Raw genomic sequence first — 17,152 nt, 5'->3', positions numbered from 1 at the left:
AATGCCATCAAGTGCAAAATTGGAAGACAGCCCTCACAAGAAAGCAAATAAACTTGAACTTTGATGTGGACTTCCCAGCCTCCAGAACTATGAAAGATAAAATTTCCTTTTTTAAAAAATAGAACTGCAAAAGACCTGTCATAACTTAGTTCCAATGACATGTAGAAACTTGTATATAATGCTAATCCCTCTCCACCATTTTAAAAAATTCAAATATTATACCTATTACAGGTGTATTGCTTACAAACACAATAGTACACTTTTATAATTATTACTTTATGTAAATCATATGTCTTTTAAAGAAGCTGACAGAAAGGATGTAGTTACAGAGTTTTCTTCATTAAACTTCCAATTTACTATTTCTGATTCTCTTCTTTTCCTCTTTTGGATTCAAGTTACCATCTTGCATCATTTCCTTAGTGCAATAAAGCTACATTCCCACCTGCCTTTTTTGTTGTGTTATAGTCAAATATATTACATTTTTGTATGTTATATACCCTACAGTACAGTACAATATAATACAACTCAATATATATTGTTTCATGTAATTGTCCTTAAATCAATTAAGAGAAGAAAGGAGAAGCAATATGGAATTGTGTTACCTTTTAGAATTACCTACTTAATTATCTTACTGGCACTCCTTGTTTATTTATATGGATTCAAAATACTGTTTGCTGTAACTTGCTCTCAGCCTAAATAACTGTCTATAGTATTTCTTAGAAGCACATCTACAAGCTCTTCTTTATCACCATTTCACCTTCATTTTTGAAAAATCGTTTTTTCTGGATCTGAGATTCTTTGTTGACAGTTTTTTGTTTTGTTTTGTTTTGTTTTTTTGGCTTTTTTTTTTTTTAACTTTCAACAGTATGAATATGTTATTCTAATGTCTACTGGCCTCTGTTATCCCTGATAAGAGGTAAGCTGTTAATCTTATTAGGACTCTCTAGTACATGAAGAGTCATTTTCTCTTACTCTTTTTTGAGACTTTTCTCTTTGTCTTAACTATGATGTGGCTGTGTGTGGCTCTCTTTGCATTTCTCTTACCTGAAACTTGTTGAGCTTATTGAATGTGTTGATTATTGGGGATTTTTTGGTCAAATTTGAGAAATTTTCAGCCATTATTTCTTTATTTTTTTAATTCACGTATGAAAGTTGTATATATTTATCATGTACGACATGTTTTGAAATATGTGTACATTGTAGAATGGCTCAACCAAGTGAATTAATATCTCTATTACTTCACATACTTTTTTTTTTTGTGGTGAGAACACTTAAAATTTATTCTCTTAGGAATTTTCAAGGATACAATACGTTGTTATTAACTATGTACCATGCTGTACAATAGATCTCTTAAACTTATTCCTCCTATCTAAATGAAATTTTATATCCTTTAACCAACATCTCCTCAAGTATTCCCCAATCCCCAACCCTTGGTAACCACTATTCTACTCTCTACTTCTACAAGTTTAATTGTTATACATTCTACATATAAGTGAGATCATGTGGTTTTTATCTTTCTGTGCCTGATTTATTTCACGTAACACAATGTTTCCCCAGTTTACCCATATTGTTGCAAATGACAGGATTTTCTTCTTTTTTATGGATGGATAGTACTTTGCTGTGTACATATACCACATTTTCTTTATCCATTCATCTGTTGATGAACAGTTAGGCTGATTCCATATCTTGGCTATTGTGAATAATGCTGTGATGAACATGGAAATGGAGATAGTTCTTTGATATACTGATTTCATATACTTTGGCTATATATTCAGTAGTGGAATTGTGGTCATATGGTTGTTCTATTTTCAATTTTTTTTAGAAACTTCCACATTGTTTTTTCAATAATGGCTGTACTAATTTGCTTTCCCATCAGCAGTATGCAGGTGTTCCTTTTTCTTCACATCTTCTCCAATACCTGTTATCTTTCATCTTTTTGATAGCAGCCATTCTAAGAGGTGTGAAGCCCTGTCTCATTGTGGTTTTAATTTGCATTTCTCTGATGATTTGTGATTTTGAGCATTTTTTCGTATACCTGTTGTCTACTTACATGTCTTCTTTTGAGACGTGTCTATTCAGATGATTTACCAATTTTGTTTTTTTTTTTTGAGATGGAGTCTTGCTCTGTCTCCCAGGCTGGAGTGCAGTGGCACAATCTCGGCTTTCTGCAAGCTCGGCCTCCTGGGTTCATGCCATTCTCTTGCCTCAGCCTTCCAAGCAGCTGGGACTACAGGAGCCTGCCACCGTGCCCGGCTAATTTTTTGTATTTTTAGCAGAGACGGAATTGCACCACGTTAGCCAGGATGGTCTCCAGCTCCTGACCTGGTGATCCGCCCATCTCCACCTCCCAAAGTGCTGGGATTACAAGCTTGAGCCACCGTGCCTGGCCTATTTGCCTATTTTTTAACCAGGTTATTTGTTTTCTTACTATTGATTTATTGGAGTTCCTTATGTATTTTGATGTTAACCTCTTATCATATGTACGATTTGGAAACATTTTCTCTCATTCCATATGTTGTCTCTTCACTCTGTTGATTGTTTCCTTTGCTATGCAGAAGATTTTTAGTTTAATATAATTCTATTTGCCTATTTTTGTTTTATGCTTGTGCTTTTAGTTTCATCAGTCTTTATTTCTTTAGATATTTTTCTGTATTTTTCTTTTTCTCCTCCACTTCCTCTATTCCCATTACACATATGTTGGTGCATTTTATGATTTCCCACATTTCTCTGACGTACTGTTTATTATTTTTATTCTTTTTTTGTACTCTTCAGATAGTATAATCTCTATAAATCTATCTTCAAGTTTGCTGATTCATTCTCCTGTTAATTCAAATTTGCTGTTGAGTCCTTCTAGTGATGTTTTTATTTGTTATTGAAATTTTCACCTCCAGAATTTCCATTTGATTATTTAAAAATAATTTATCTCTTTATTGAAATTCTTTATTTGATGAGACGCCTTCATACCTTTCTTTAATTTTTAGATATAGTTTTCTTTAGGTTTTAGATCGCCACTACACTCAGTTGTGATCTTCGACCTCTCTCCAAGTTAATGATGTTGTTTTGGTTGTTTATGTGTTCAGTGACTTGGCAGACCTAACTATGTGAAGTTTATTTCTTCTGAAGTGTGCAGCCTTTGATGTCTCTTCTCCGATTTCTTTTCTTGTTTTGTATTTTATTCTTACTACCTAGGAGTTGCCTGTGTGTCAGTATAAGCCACTTATTTGTCAAAGATTGTGCTTAAGATCTTCTAGTAAGTTAGACTTTTAACCTTTGCCATGGGATGTATGTGTAGTATGGTGGCTATCACAGTTCAAGGAGTTTATCTTTTTCCCCTACATCCAGCCAGGAATGGGTAGCTTGTCTTTTCCTTCTCTGATGTCTCCTGAGTGTGCAGCTTTGTCATGCAAACAGTCTTTCAGATTGCCAGGGATGTATTATTTTTATTTTTATTTATTTTTGAGACAGAGTCTTACTCTGTCATCCAGGCTGGAGCACAGTGGCATGATCTCAGCTCACTGCAACCTCCATCTTCTGAGTTCAAACAATTCTCCTGCTTCAGCCTCCCAAGTAGCTGGGATTGCAGGCCTTCACCACCACACCTGGCTAATGTTTGTATTTTTAGTAGAGATGGTGTTTCATCATGTTGGCCAGGGTGCTCTTGAACTCCTGACCTCAAGTGATCCACACACCCTCAGCCTCCTAAAGTGTTGGGATTACAGGCATGAGCCACTGTGCCCAGTCTTCATTTTATTTTGAAACCTGACTTGTTCTTGGGTCAGAGTAATTTAGAGTTCAGTAATTTATAGTATTTGGTCAGGAATTATGCTTCAACCTCTTGTGTCAATGAAGCTTTGTCTCTTTTTGATATATCTGTATGTGGCTTTGGAAGTGTTTTCAGGTATGCCCTATGCCTTTCTCTGATTGCTCCTGAGTGAAGCCCAGCACATGTGCACAGTCTTCCTAACTCCTATAGTGGACTATTATCCCATCAGGGCCCTTCTTAGATGTTCTTTCTGTGATTCTTTCTGTTAAACTTGGCTTGTGTTGCCATTTTGTTTTTTGCTACTCATATCAGGAAGCTATCATTGCCCTCTTTGAAAAATTTTTAATTGACAAATAATAATTGTCTATATCATAGGGTAAAATGTGACATTGTGATACATGTATACATTGGGGAATGAGCAGATCAGGCTAATTAATGTATCCATCCCCTCATATATTTATCTTTTATTTGTGGTGAGAACATTTAAAATTCCTTCTTTTAACAATTTTGATACATACAATACATTATAGTTAACTGAAGTCACCTTGCTGTGCACTAGATCACCAGAAATTATTCCTCCTGTCTAATTTGTAAACCAAAAATAAAATTCTAAGGCCACCAACCTCCTGAATGAACATACTCTTCAGCCAGGGCTCTTTTAAAATTTAACCTGAGAGATTATTTCAGGCCATGAATGAAAAATGGGGCTTGAACATGCCTCATTATATCTCTCCAGCATTAACATTGACACAGGCCTTAAGCCTGTATAGAAACATTTAACAACCTATTCTCTCTAAAGCCTAGTACTTGAAGGCTTTCTCTGTAAATAAGAACTTGGGTCTCCACAATCCTTTATCTTAACCCAAACATTTCCTTTCTAAATTGAGCAATGAATGACTGGTGAATTGGGCAACCCTAAAATCACAGCAGATTCAGAGACTCCAGTGCAGCCACGTGGTAAAAGAAGATTTATAGACGAAAAAGGGAAATGACGTGCAGAAATCAGAAGTGAGGTGCAGAAATAGCTGGACTGGTTACAGGTTGGCATTTGCCTTATTTGAACACAGTTTGAACACTTAGCAGTCTCTGAGGGGTTGAAGTATGGCCACTGGGATTGGCCAAGACTCAGTTATTGTTATAGGCACATACTCCTAAGTTAGGTTTTCAATCTTGTCTGACTATTAAACCAGGTTGTTGTTCATCCACAAGGACTCAAATATAGAAGTACGGAGTCCTTCTCAGGCCACATTTAGTTTGCTTTAACAATTCCCTGCTTTTGGTCATTTTCTCAAATTTGAGAGATTGACCAAAACCTTAGTCATTGATGTCACTATCACCATTGTAAATGTACTTACATGGTCTTAAAACCCACTGGGAAACAATAGAACAGTGGATTTTGCAAGAAGGGAACAACGACTGAGTAGGGGGTACCTCTTTATGCTGGAATATTCTGTTTACAGGAGAAAAACAAAACCTGGTCTGCTCCAGGATCTTTGTGTTTCCTTAAAGTTTTAGTTTAATTATGTCATATTTAGCACAAGTGACTCCATATTAGTTTGGATTGGTCTGTTTGGGCCTAGTGCATGAGCTGAGTCCAAAATAATGGCCTCCCATAATTTTGTTTTTTTAAAAAAAAAAAATCCCCTTTTTTTAAAGAGCAGATTAGTGCTCTAAGAAAAACCTGTTGTGCTTTCATTTCAATGTTAAATTTATGGAAAAACCAAATAATACCCCTTTAAATTTAGTCAATATTTTCACACATAGAATTTTTTACAAAGTTAATTTTTATAAGCCTTCCACAATTTATTTAAACCTTTAGCTTTATTTAATTTAAAACAATCCTTTAACTCTCTAAGCTAGGCAAAAATTTACATTTCTATACCTTCTTATAATCTCTTACCAAAAACACATTTCATTCTCCTTACACACCTTGTATGTAAACCTATTTTTTCAGTAGTCTCAACTTTCACTTTTGGTGCACAAATTTTATTTTATGAATCCTTTTATGACTTACACAGACAATTCATGACATGCTTGGACTTTCTAACTTGTCCTAAATATCCCCTCTTTTAAACAACCTATCATTTTACTTTAGGACAAGAACTTATCATACAAGATCCTTTCTTACATAAAATCTCTTTTCTTTATAACGTTCTTTGCACAGTTCAGTGGCATGGCTAATTCTGCATATTCTCAGGCCTTATTCAGAATTTAATATCTCCAAAGTAAATTGAAAATTTTCCAAAGTCAAAGCAGTTTATGACCTTAGAGCATTTAGCAAACCTAATATCTGACCTGTATAATTTAGACCAAATGTTTCTATTTTGCCAATAACCTTTGAAGCTGTTTTTCTTTGCCAAAAATTACTAAAGTTACATGAACTGAAAGGCATTACAGTTTTTATTTTTCTTTCAAAATATTTCAGTATTTATTTTTGTTTAAGGCAATTAGAGCTCTTTTACATACACAACACATGTATAACTACACAGACAGACAGACAGAATATTACTACTGTAGTTGTAAGATTTTTCATTTGCTAGTTTTTAAGTTTCTTGAGTGGTTATTGGCTTTAGGGTGGAGTCCTTGGATGAACAGGACCAGGAAAGGGTCTCTGGTGCCTCCTCTTTTTCCCAAGGAGTCCAGGCTGTTAGAGCTTGAATATTCACTTTTAATTAAGCTGGCTTTTAATCACAGCACTCTTTAATAAAGTCCTTTTAAAATTTCATATTACCTGACTTTAGCCAGGCCAAACAGCTTATATTTCTGCCTTTTGAACTTTACCAAAGGTAACTTCCCAGGTGCTCAGAGAAAGGAAAATTTAAGACATTCCATGAAGAAGAAGAGAATCCACAAGTTTAAACAGATTTCAAACCAGAAAGCACCTATTTCCTAAGCTGGGAATCAAACCCAGACCACCACAGTGGAAGGGCAAAACTTTATCTACTGAGCCACAGCACAGGGCAGTCCAATTGCCTGTGCCAGAAAGAGTCTAGGGTAGTTAATTTTGAGCTTGCAAAGGCTTTTAACTACTTAAGATAATTTTTAGAGCTATGACATGAACCCCAAAATACCTGTTCCCTGGGGGGTGGAGACCAAGAGAAAGCACTGCCATGTGGTTACAAGCCCAGGCTCCCAAGGACATAAAACAAAATGGAGACCTCATCCAGTTTCTTGTTTGTTTCAGAGACCCCTGCAGAATAGTTCATTACTGGCCGGCTTGCTGGGCCATCTTGAGCAGCAAGCTTATGGGGTCCTATGCCCATGTTTTATCCTAAGGTACCCCTCAACACAGAAAAACAAATTCATAGCACAAAATACACCAGATTCATTACAGCTTAAGACTAGCCTCAGAATTCTTTTTTGCATTAATCAAAACTTTACAGAGCAGATAAACAGTGATTTTTACCGTTCATTCAACCACTTTGCACATAGAGATAAGCCAGAAATCTGACTGGTAAGAAATTCTTACCCTTTTGCCAGCATACCAGGCTTCTGGGTTCCTTTCCCTGAGTGGCCCTGGTGACCCAGCTTAGTATACCATAACCCTGGGGCCCAAGCTGCAACACAAAAGAAAATCTTTTTGTTTTTCTTTTAATGCACTTCAGTGCATTGTCATTCACTTGGAACATTCCATTGTAAGTTATCTTTAGTAAGATTTTGACATTTTTACCAGACTTTGCTGCCTCCCAGGCCTAATGTATAAGCCAAAAGGAACTCAGTTTTCCAGAAATTAAGAATCCCATTTTAACCTAAAATATTGACTTTACTCTTAGATTCTCTTGATTAACTTAGACAATGATTCCTCCTACCTAGGTGTGTAAGAAAAATGAAACAAAAGGTAGAACACAAAAAGCTCCATGAATTTTAAAACCCAAATTTTATAACCCCTGAAATATTACTGCTTACTACCAGTTCCTTTCTGACCCAGTCAGATGTCAGAGGCCTCTAGCTGGATCCAAGACAGTTAACTTCCAGATCAAATCCCATCCTGGACGTAGTCCAGTTTCTGCCATGGCTTCCAAACCCAGTTTGGATGAGAAACTTGCTCAAAGAAACTCAGAGAGCTCAAAACACAAATCCCCAGAGCTCTGAAATCCAAGAGGGAGCTTACCCATGATCCCCAGCTGCTCCAAGACATCAGTGGACACAAGTGGGTCCTTCAGGTAGCTTGCATATTCACTCAGCACTCCTGGGGGTCTCTAGAAGCTCCACTTCAGATCTTGCTTCTGACACCATCTGATAAAAGTAAAACTTCAGCCAAATTCAATTTAAAGGAGTTTAATATGTTTATTGCACAATTAAACTCCTTTAAATTGAATTCGGCTGAAGTTTTTCTTTAATCAGTCCATAGACAAACTCAACAAATTGTCAACCAGAAAATTTTTAAATTTACCTATAGTCTGGAAGCCACGCTTCAAGATGTCCTGCCTTTCTGGACCAAATCAATGTATTTCTTAAATGTATTTGATTGATGTCTCATGCCTCCCTAAAATGTATAAAACTAAGCTGTGCCCCGACTATCTTGGATACATGTTCTCAGGACCTCCTGAGGGCTGTGTAATGGGCCATGGTCACTCATATTTGGCTCAACATTAACCTCTTCGAATGTTTTAGAGTTTGACTCTTCATCAACAAATTGACACTTTGCACTTTTTAACAGACATTTTCCCTTTTCCTCTCAACTCTCCTGCAACCTCATCTTCTGGAACCTCATTTTATTCTCTACTTCTTGAGTTAAACTTTTTTAGATTTCACATATAAGTGAGATCATACAATATTTGTCTTTCTGTGCATAGTTTATTTCTCTTGGCATAATGTCCTCTAGATTCATCCACGTTGTCACGAATAACAGAATTTCCTTCTTTTGGAAGGCTGAATAGTATTTCATTGTGTACTTGTACCTTGTTTTTCTCCATTCCTCCACTGATGGACACTTAGGTTGATTCCATGTTTTGGCTATTGTGACTAATGCTGCAATGCACATGAGAGTGCAAATGTCTCTTTGACATGCCGATTTCAATTCCTTTGGCTATATACTTAGAAGTGGGATTGCTGGATCTAAGCACCCTCTTAATTGCTGTCCACCTTGATTTAAGATCTCCATTGTTTCTATAACACCCTTAGGCATGAAATTCTCTATACCATTTTCCTAATGTCAGTTCCCTTGGGCAGGGCTACAGAGCTTTGTCCTTAATAAGTCTACTGCTCTCCTAGGGCAGGAACACTGCAGACTGCAAGGGAGCTTGGGTGCAGATAATAGCCTCCTTATCCTGGTGACATCCTTGCTCTATTGGATGCTGGAGGGAAGGAGAATGATAACCTCCAGCCTTCTCAGCTTGCCTTCTCCTTGTGGAATGTCTGCCCTGGAATGACAGGGGAGGGACCTGGGGCCCCAGTAGTCTCAGGCTGCTGGTGCTGAATTTCCACCCTATGAGTAGGGTCTAGGATAGGAGCCTCAGCCCATTGGGCTATGTATGATAGGAACTTCTATATGGAAGGGTTTCTGCAGGAGGTCATGTATAATAAGAACAAAGCTTCTCATCATAAGGGAAGTAAGAAACATCAGCAGCCTGTATTTCCAGAGTGAAGCTGTAGCCGTATTCTGGGACACAGGAGGGAGAGGGATCCCTGTATCATATTCTTGAGCTTCACTGCCTGAAGTTGAGCCCCCAGAGCAGTGTTTCTATAAGACAGAGTTTGGAGGTGGGGAGGGAGGAAGCAGTCAAGGTTCAGAGGACACTATTAAAGGGAATTAAATATGGCCTGAGAAGGACTCTGTACTTCTGTATTTGAGTCCTTGTGAACAAACTACAACCTAGTTTAATAGGCAGACAAGATAGAAAACCTAACTTAGAAGAATGCACCTGAAACAATAGCTGAGTCTTGGCCAATCCCAGTGGCTGTACTTTGACCATTTATACACTGCTGAGTGTTCAAGCTGTGTTCAAATAAGGCAAATGCCAACTTGGAACCAACCCAGCTGGTCTGTACCTCGCTTCCAATTTCTGTACATTATTTCCCCCTTTTTGTCTATAAATCTTCTTCCACTACATGACTGCACTGGAGTCTCTGTGAATTTGCTGTAATTCTGGGGGCTGCCCAATTTGAGAATCGTTCATTGCTCAATTAAACTCCTTTAAATTTAAGTTGGCTAAAGCTTTTCTTTTATCTACACAGACTATGCTGTTACCAAGAATTTAGTAAATTTTCTGGAATAAATTTTTCTTCGTTTTGCTGTATGCCTTCAGAACAATGCGCAGAAACTTAAAAAAAACTATTTTCTTTAACTTCTTTTTTAGTAAAACGATTGTTATGCTTAGTAGGCTACTGTGCTTCTCACGTCTTTCTGGAAATCTGTTAGCAATCGTTGTCAATTGATTCTTGACAAAGATACCAAGGGAATTAAATGGGGGAAAGGATAATTGTTTCAACAATTGGTGCTGGAACAATTGGATATTTATATGCTAAAAAGTTACCCTTGCTTCTTACCTCACTCCATAAAGAAAAATTGATTCAAAATAGATAAAGACCTTAAGGTAAGAGTCAACAGCATAAAACTTCTAGAAGACATAAGAGAAAATACAAGCAGTCACAAGTCAGATAAAGTTTTCATAATTAGACTTTCTGGACTACCCAGAGGAGGGCCCATATGGCATTGTTCTGGATTCCATTGTAACTTAAAGGGAAACTTTCACAATGTCTGAAGCCCTTGATATCCTGCAAATGAAGAAGGAGAATATCTTCAAGTTTCTTGCAGCATGGACCCAATTAGGTGACATCAACCTTGACTTCCAAATGGAACAGTACACCTATAAAAGGAAAAGTGACAGAATCTGCTTCCTAAATCTGAAGAGGACCTGGGAGAAGCTTCTTCTGGCAGCTCGCGCCATGGTTGCCCTTGAAAACCCTGCTAATGTCAGTGTTACGCCCTCAGTGGGCTGTGCTGAAGTTTGCTGCTGCCACTGGAGTCACTCTTATTGCTGGCTGTTTCACTCTTGAAACTTTCACTAACCAGATCAAGGCAGCCTTCTGGGAGCCATGGCTTTTGGCAATTACTGATCCCAGGGCTGACCACCAGGCTCTCACAAAGATGCTTATGCTAACCTGCCCACCATTGCTTTGGGTCACACAGATTCTCCTCTGTGCTGTGGAAATTGCTGTAATTCTGGGGGCTGCCTTGTTGTTGCCCTGCAACAACAAGGGTGCTCATTTGGTGGGTTTGATGTGGTAGATGCCAGCCTGGGAAGTTCTGCACATGTGTGGCACCATCTTCTGTGAACACCCATAGGAGGTCATGCCTGATCTCTACATCTACAGAGATCCCACAGAGATTGAAAAGAAAGAGCATGCTGCTGCTAAAAATGCTGAAGCTAAGGAAGAATTTCAGGGTGAAGGGACTGCCCTGGCTCCTGAGTGCACTGCTACTCAGCCTGAGGTTGCAGCCTGCTCTGAAGGTGTGCAGGTCACAGGTGCCCCCTGTGTCTGTTCAGCAGGTCCCTACTGAAGACTGAAGCACTCAACCTGCCATGGAAGACTGGTCCACAGCTCCTACTGCTTGGGCCACTGAATGGGTAGGAAAAACCACTGAGTGGTCTTAAGCCATTTTCTGCAGGCTTCTAAGCAAAATGGAAATAAGGTTGTTTCCAAAATGGAAATAAACATCAGTTGTTAAAAAAAAATTTTTTTTTTATAATTAGGACACAAAAGTACAAAGTATAAAATAAAAAAATTGGATTTCATCAAAATTAAAAACTCTTGGTACTCAAAAGAAATTTAAGGAAATAAAAAGTAAAGCCACAGACTAAGAAAATAATTTCAAATATTTCAGATACAGAATTTGTATCCGAAATATATAAATAACCCACACAACTCAATAATAAGACAAACAACCCAAATAAAAATGGGCAAAAGAGTTAAACAGAAACTTAATCAAAGAAGACATAGAGAAGGAAAATAAGCACATAAGATAGATGCTCAACATTGCTGTTTATAAAGGAAACGTAAACCAAAACCACAATGAGCTGTCACTACACACCCATAAAAATGGTTCTAATTAAAAAGGCCAATCACACCTAGTGTTGGTGAGGAAGCAGAGCACTTGGAATTATCATACACTGTGGGAACATAACCTGGAACACCACTGGAAAACTGTCAGTTTTTAAAAAAACATAAAACTGGCCAGGCATGGTGGCTCATGCATGTAATCCCAGCAATTTGGGAGGCTGAGGTGGGTGGATCACCGGAGGTCAGGAATTCGAGACCAGCCTGACCAACATGGTGAAACCCCATCACTACTAAAAATACTGGGCATGGTGGCACAGGCCTGTAATCCCAGCTACTAGGGAGGCTGAGGCAGAAGAATCGCTTGAACCCAGGAGGGGGAGGTTGCAGTGAGCCAAGATCATGCCATTGCATTCTAGCCTGGGAAACAAGAGAAAAACACCATCAAATAATAATAATAATAATAAACCTGTTCTTCCATGCTGCCATTTCAATCTTAGGTATTGCCTAAGAGAAATGAAAGCATGTGCCCATAAAAAGGCTTGTACATAATCTTCATAGCAGCTTTACTCTTAATAGCCCATAACTGGACAGAAGCCAAATGTCCATCAACAGGTAAAGGAATAAATAACTTGTGGAGGACCAGTACAAAGATGTACCACTCAGAAACAAAAAGAAATAAACTACTGATACAGACAAATGACAAGTGTCTTAAGTATTATGCTAGGTAAAAGAAAGTAGAAATAAATGCCTATAGACTGTGTAATTCCACTTACATAAAATTCTGAAAAAGGCAAAACTAGGTTGGTGCAAAAATAATTGTGGTTTCAGACCATGAGTTTTAAATCATTATAGCCAGGCTCAAACACATCTTTATTAATCAAAATAAGAACAGTTACAATCAACACATTTTTGCCAACAATAAATAAGTTTTTTTATTCCTGTAGCACAAAAATCCTTGCTTCAGGATTTGACAGACTCTTGGAAAGCATTTTTTGCATCCTGTTGGTTGTAGAAGCATTTTCCTTGCAAAAAGTGGTCAAGATGCTTGAAGAAGTCGTAGTTGGTTGGTGAGAAGTCAGGTGAATATGGCAGATGAGGCAAAACTTTGTAGTCCAATTCATTCAACTTTTGAAGCATAGGTTGTGCAATGTGCAGTCAGGTGTTGTTGTGGAGAAGGATCAGGTCCTCTCTGTTGACCAATGTGACCTGCAGGCATTGCCCTTTTTGGTGCATCTCATCAATTTGCTGAGTATACTTCTCCAATGTAATCATTTCACTGGGATTCAGAAAGCTGTAGTGGATCAGATCAGCAGCAGACCACCAAACAGTGACCATGACCTTTTTTTGGTGCAAGATTGGCTTTGGGAAGTGCTTTGGAACTTCTCAGTTCATCCACTGAGCTGGTCATCACTGGTTGTCATACAAAATCCGCTTTACATTGCATGTCACAATTTGATTGAGAAATGGTTCAGTGTTCTTGTGTAGAAAAAAAGATAATGCTTCAAAATGACAATTTTTAAAATTTTCCATCAGCCCATGAGGCACCTGCTTATTAAGCTTTTTCACCTTTTCAATTTTCTTCAAATGGTGAACGACCATAAATGGTCAACATTGAGTTCATTGGCAACTTCTCATGTAGTTGTAAGAGGATCAGCTTCAATGATTGCTTTCAACTGATCATTGTCAACTTCCGATGGCCAGCCATTATGCTCCTCATCTTCAAGGCTCTCGTCTTCTCTGCAAAACTTTTTGAATCACCACTGTACTGGAAATTCATTAGCAGTTCCTGGGCCAAAGGCATTGTTGATGTTGCGAGTTGTCTCTGCTGCCTTACGACCCATTTTGAACTCAAATAAGAAAATTTCTCTAATCTGCCATTTGTCTAACATCATTCCCATGGTCTAAAATGAATGGCAAGTAATAAGTCAATAGCAAAAAAACATAAAGTGAGAAATGCATATTAAAAATGACATATAACAACCACATTTATTTAAGAATGTGTGCCAATGTCAAATGACAAATTCCAATTTAATGCAAAAAACAAAATTGTTTAATATAATTACAGAAAGTATGTCACTGATTGCCAAAAGCTAGGTGATGGTGGAGGGAGATGACTGTAAAGAGGTTGCAAGGGGATTTTTAGGGTCAATGGATATGTTCTATGTCAAGATTATTGTGATTGTCATACCACTGCATACATTTATCAAAACTCATCAGATTGCTCACCTAAAATTAATTGATTTCATTTTGCATGTAAATTATTTTTAATGTAGTTGGAAATAATGAATATGTTCAATATGTCATATATATAAAATTGTCTAACATCATTTCCATAGTCTAAAATAAACAGCAAGTAGTAAGTCATTAGCAAAAAAACATAAAGTAGGAAATGGGCATTACCAAAATAATGTGATCTATTGTTTGTAAAGATGTGTGTGTAAAATAATACATGGAAAACATGTAAAATATGTAAATAATACATGTAAAATAATACATGGAAAAATATCCCCATTTTAGGACATTTTAGGGACAATATCCCTCTTGGGGGGAAGAGAAGAAGAAGGGATGGACTTTGGGAACTTCCTTTGTATCTGTAATGCTTGTTTCTCCCTCTCTACCTTTTCTCCCTTCTTTTCTCTCTCTTCCTCCTTCCCTCCTTCCTTCTTTTTTCCTTCTTATTTGGATATGTTTTCCATTTTAGAACAGTTTTAGATTTATAGCAAAATTTGAGCAGATAGAACAGATAGTTCCCATATGACACCATCCTCCTCACAGGTTTCCATATTAGTAACATCTTGCATTACTGTGGTACATTTGTTATAATTAATGAACTGATATTGATACATTATTATTAACTAAAATCCATAGTTTACATTAAGGCATACTTTTTGTATTGTACAGCCTATGGCTTTTCACAAATAATGTCATGTATTCACCATTACAATATCATACAGAATAGTTTCATTGACCTAAAAACCCCAGAGTTTCACCTATTTATCCCTTTCACCCATTCTCTGAACCCATGATGACCACTAAACTTTTTACTGTCTTTATAATTTGGCCTTGTCTATATGTCATATAGTCAGGCTTATACTATATGGAGCCTTCTTTCAGACTGGCTTCCCTTAGCAATATGCATTTAAGTTTCCTCCATGTCTTTTTGTGGCTTGATAGCTTGTTTCTTTTTATTATTAAATGATGTTGCTTTGTCCAGTTATACCACAGTTTGCTTATCCATTTGTCTTTTGAAGAACATCTTTACTGTTTACAGTTTTTGGCAATTATTAGTAAGCTCCTATACACATATCTGTGAAATTTTTGTGTGGCCATAAGGTTTTAGCTAAATTGTGTAAATATCTAGAAGATTGCTGGATTGTATGGAGAGACTATGTTTGGCTTTGTAGAAACTGCTGAACTGTCATCCAAAGTGATCATGTCTTTATACAATCCCAGTGGCAATGAATGAGAATTCCTGCTGCTCTATATCCTTGCCAGCATTTGATGTTGTCAGTGTTTCAGATTTTAGCCATTTTAATAAGCATGTAGTAACATCTCATTTTAATTTGTAATTTTCTTATTAAAATCTTGTGAACATCTTTTCACATGCTTATTTTCTATCTGTATGTCTTCTTCGGTGAGATGTCTGTTCAAATGTTTTGCCCATTTTTAAATTGGGTTGTTTGTTTTCTTCTTATTAAGTTTTAAGAAATTTTTTGTATATTTTGGATACAAGTCCTTTATCAAATATGTGTTTTGCTAACTTTTATTTCCAGTCCGTGACTTGTTTTCTCATCCTCATGACAGCGCTTTTCACAATGTAGAAGTTTTTAATTTTAGTAAGATCCAACTTACCAATTTTTTCTTCTATGCATTGTACTTTCGATGTTTTACCTAAAAATCCATCACCAAATCCAAGGTCCTCTAGATTTTCTCCTGTTATCATCTAAAAGTTTTATAGCTTTTGCATTTAACATTTAGGTATATGTTGGATTCAGTTGCTAACATTTTGTTGAGGATTTCTATATCTCAGTTTTTTTTCTTTCTTGTAATCATTTACCTGGCTTTGGCATTTGGGTAATATTGGCCTCATAGAAAGAATTTCCTTCTCTCTGCTTGCATTATCCATCTAGCTGTTCTTGCAGGTTGCCTACTTTTTTGCATTAGAGACCTTCACATATTAGTTATATTTAAATTCTCTATTTGATATTTCAAAATCTATGTCATATCTGAGTCTGATTCTCATGCTTGCCTTTTCTTTTCAGATTATGTTTTTTTCTTACCATCTATCATGACTTGTAATTTTTTAATGAAAGGCAGCTATAACATACTGGGTAATAGGAACTGAGATAACTAGGCTTTTATTGTGAGGTTCTATGTTAGTCTGGCTAGGAGCTGACCATGTTTAATGTTTGCTGTGGCTATGGGTGCCAGAGGCTTCTGTTTCCTCTAGTTCCCTTGTTTATTTCTTTCCTCTGTTGTCTTTGGATTTCCTATGAACTCCTTAAACAGAGTCTGTGTCTCACAGTTTTCTCAGTTGTAATCCACTGTCCATAATAGAGTCCTGTGGATGTGGTGTTAAGATGCTGGGGCAGGGAAGTGTTCTATAATGATTAAATCTCAATATTTTAGTGAGCCTGAATCCCTGGGTTTGATCGTCAGAAGTCTTGCTTAGCCATTTTTTCTCTCTCCTTTGTGATACAAGAAAGCTGGGAGGTGGAGGTGAAGGTGGAGGCTAGACTTGTCTAATTGTCATTTCCTCAGGTCAGATAAGGCTATAGTAAAGTTGTTTCAAAGAACTACTTTGGTGAATACTCTGTGTGTATTTCAAAATGGCTACTTTTAATAGGGACATATTTCAAAAAGATTACTTTCCCCTTCTTCCTGAAACAGGAAGGGATTTTTCTCTGATCTTCACCAGAGAGCATGGTGCGATTCCTGGAGGTAAAACCCAAAAGAGTGGGGGGCTTCACTAAGATTGGAACCCCAGGAGTTTTTAACTCTTAAGCTAGACAACACTCAGCCTCCTGGAATTTGTCAAAATTACCATTTAATATTTCCGTTAGTTACTGACCAGCTTCTGTTCCCTCCTGGTAAACTGAACTTGGCTGTGATTTTATTTGTTTGTCTTTCTAGTTTTGTGGAGGTAGCTTGCCTTGTGACCTCAGTTCTCTGACAGATCTAAGAAAAGTCATTGATTTTCCGTTTGTTCAGCTTTTCTCTTGTGAGAATGGGAGTGATGACTCCCAAGCACTTTACATATTGAAACCGAAGCAGGAAGTTGCCTTTCTTTTCTTCTCTTCTTTTCTTTTCCTGTCCTTTCCTTCTTTCCTTCCTTCCTTTTCTTTCTTTCTTTCTTTCTTTCTTTCTTTCTTTCTTTCTTTCTTT

General features: G+C 37.2%; 1 pseudogene; it reads left to right on the top strand.

Annotated features, from left to right (window-relative positions):
* Nucleotides 1-10,459: 10,459 nt before the first annotated feature.
* LOC116418783 lies at nt 10,460-11,361 on the top strand (annotated as a pseudogene).
* Nucleotides 11,362-17,152: the final 5,791 nt, after the last annotated feature.

This window comes from Piliocolobus tephrosceles, chromosome 5 (assembly GCF_002776525.5).
Source record: "Piliocolobus tephrosceles isolate RC106 chromosome 5, ASM277652v3, whole genome shotgun sequence".
NCBI lineage: Eukaryota > Metazoa > Chordata > Mammalia > Primates > Cercopithecidae > Piliocolobus > Piliocolobus tephrosceles.
This window is presented reverse-complemented; position numbering and strand designations above follow the sequence as displayed.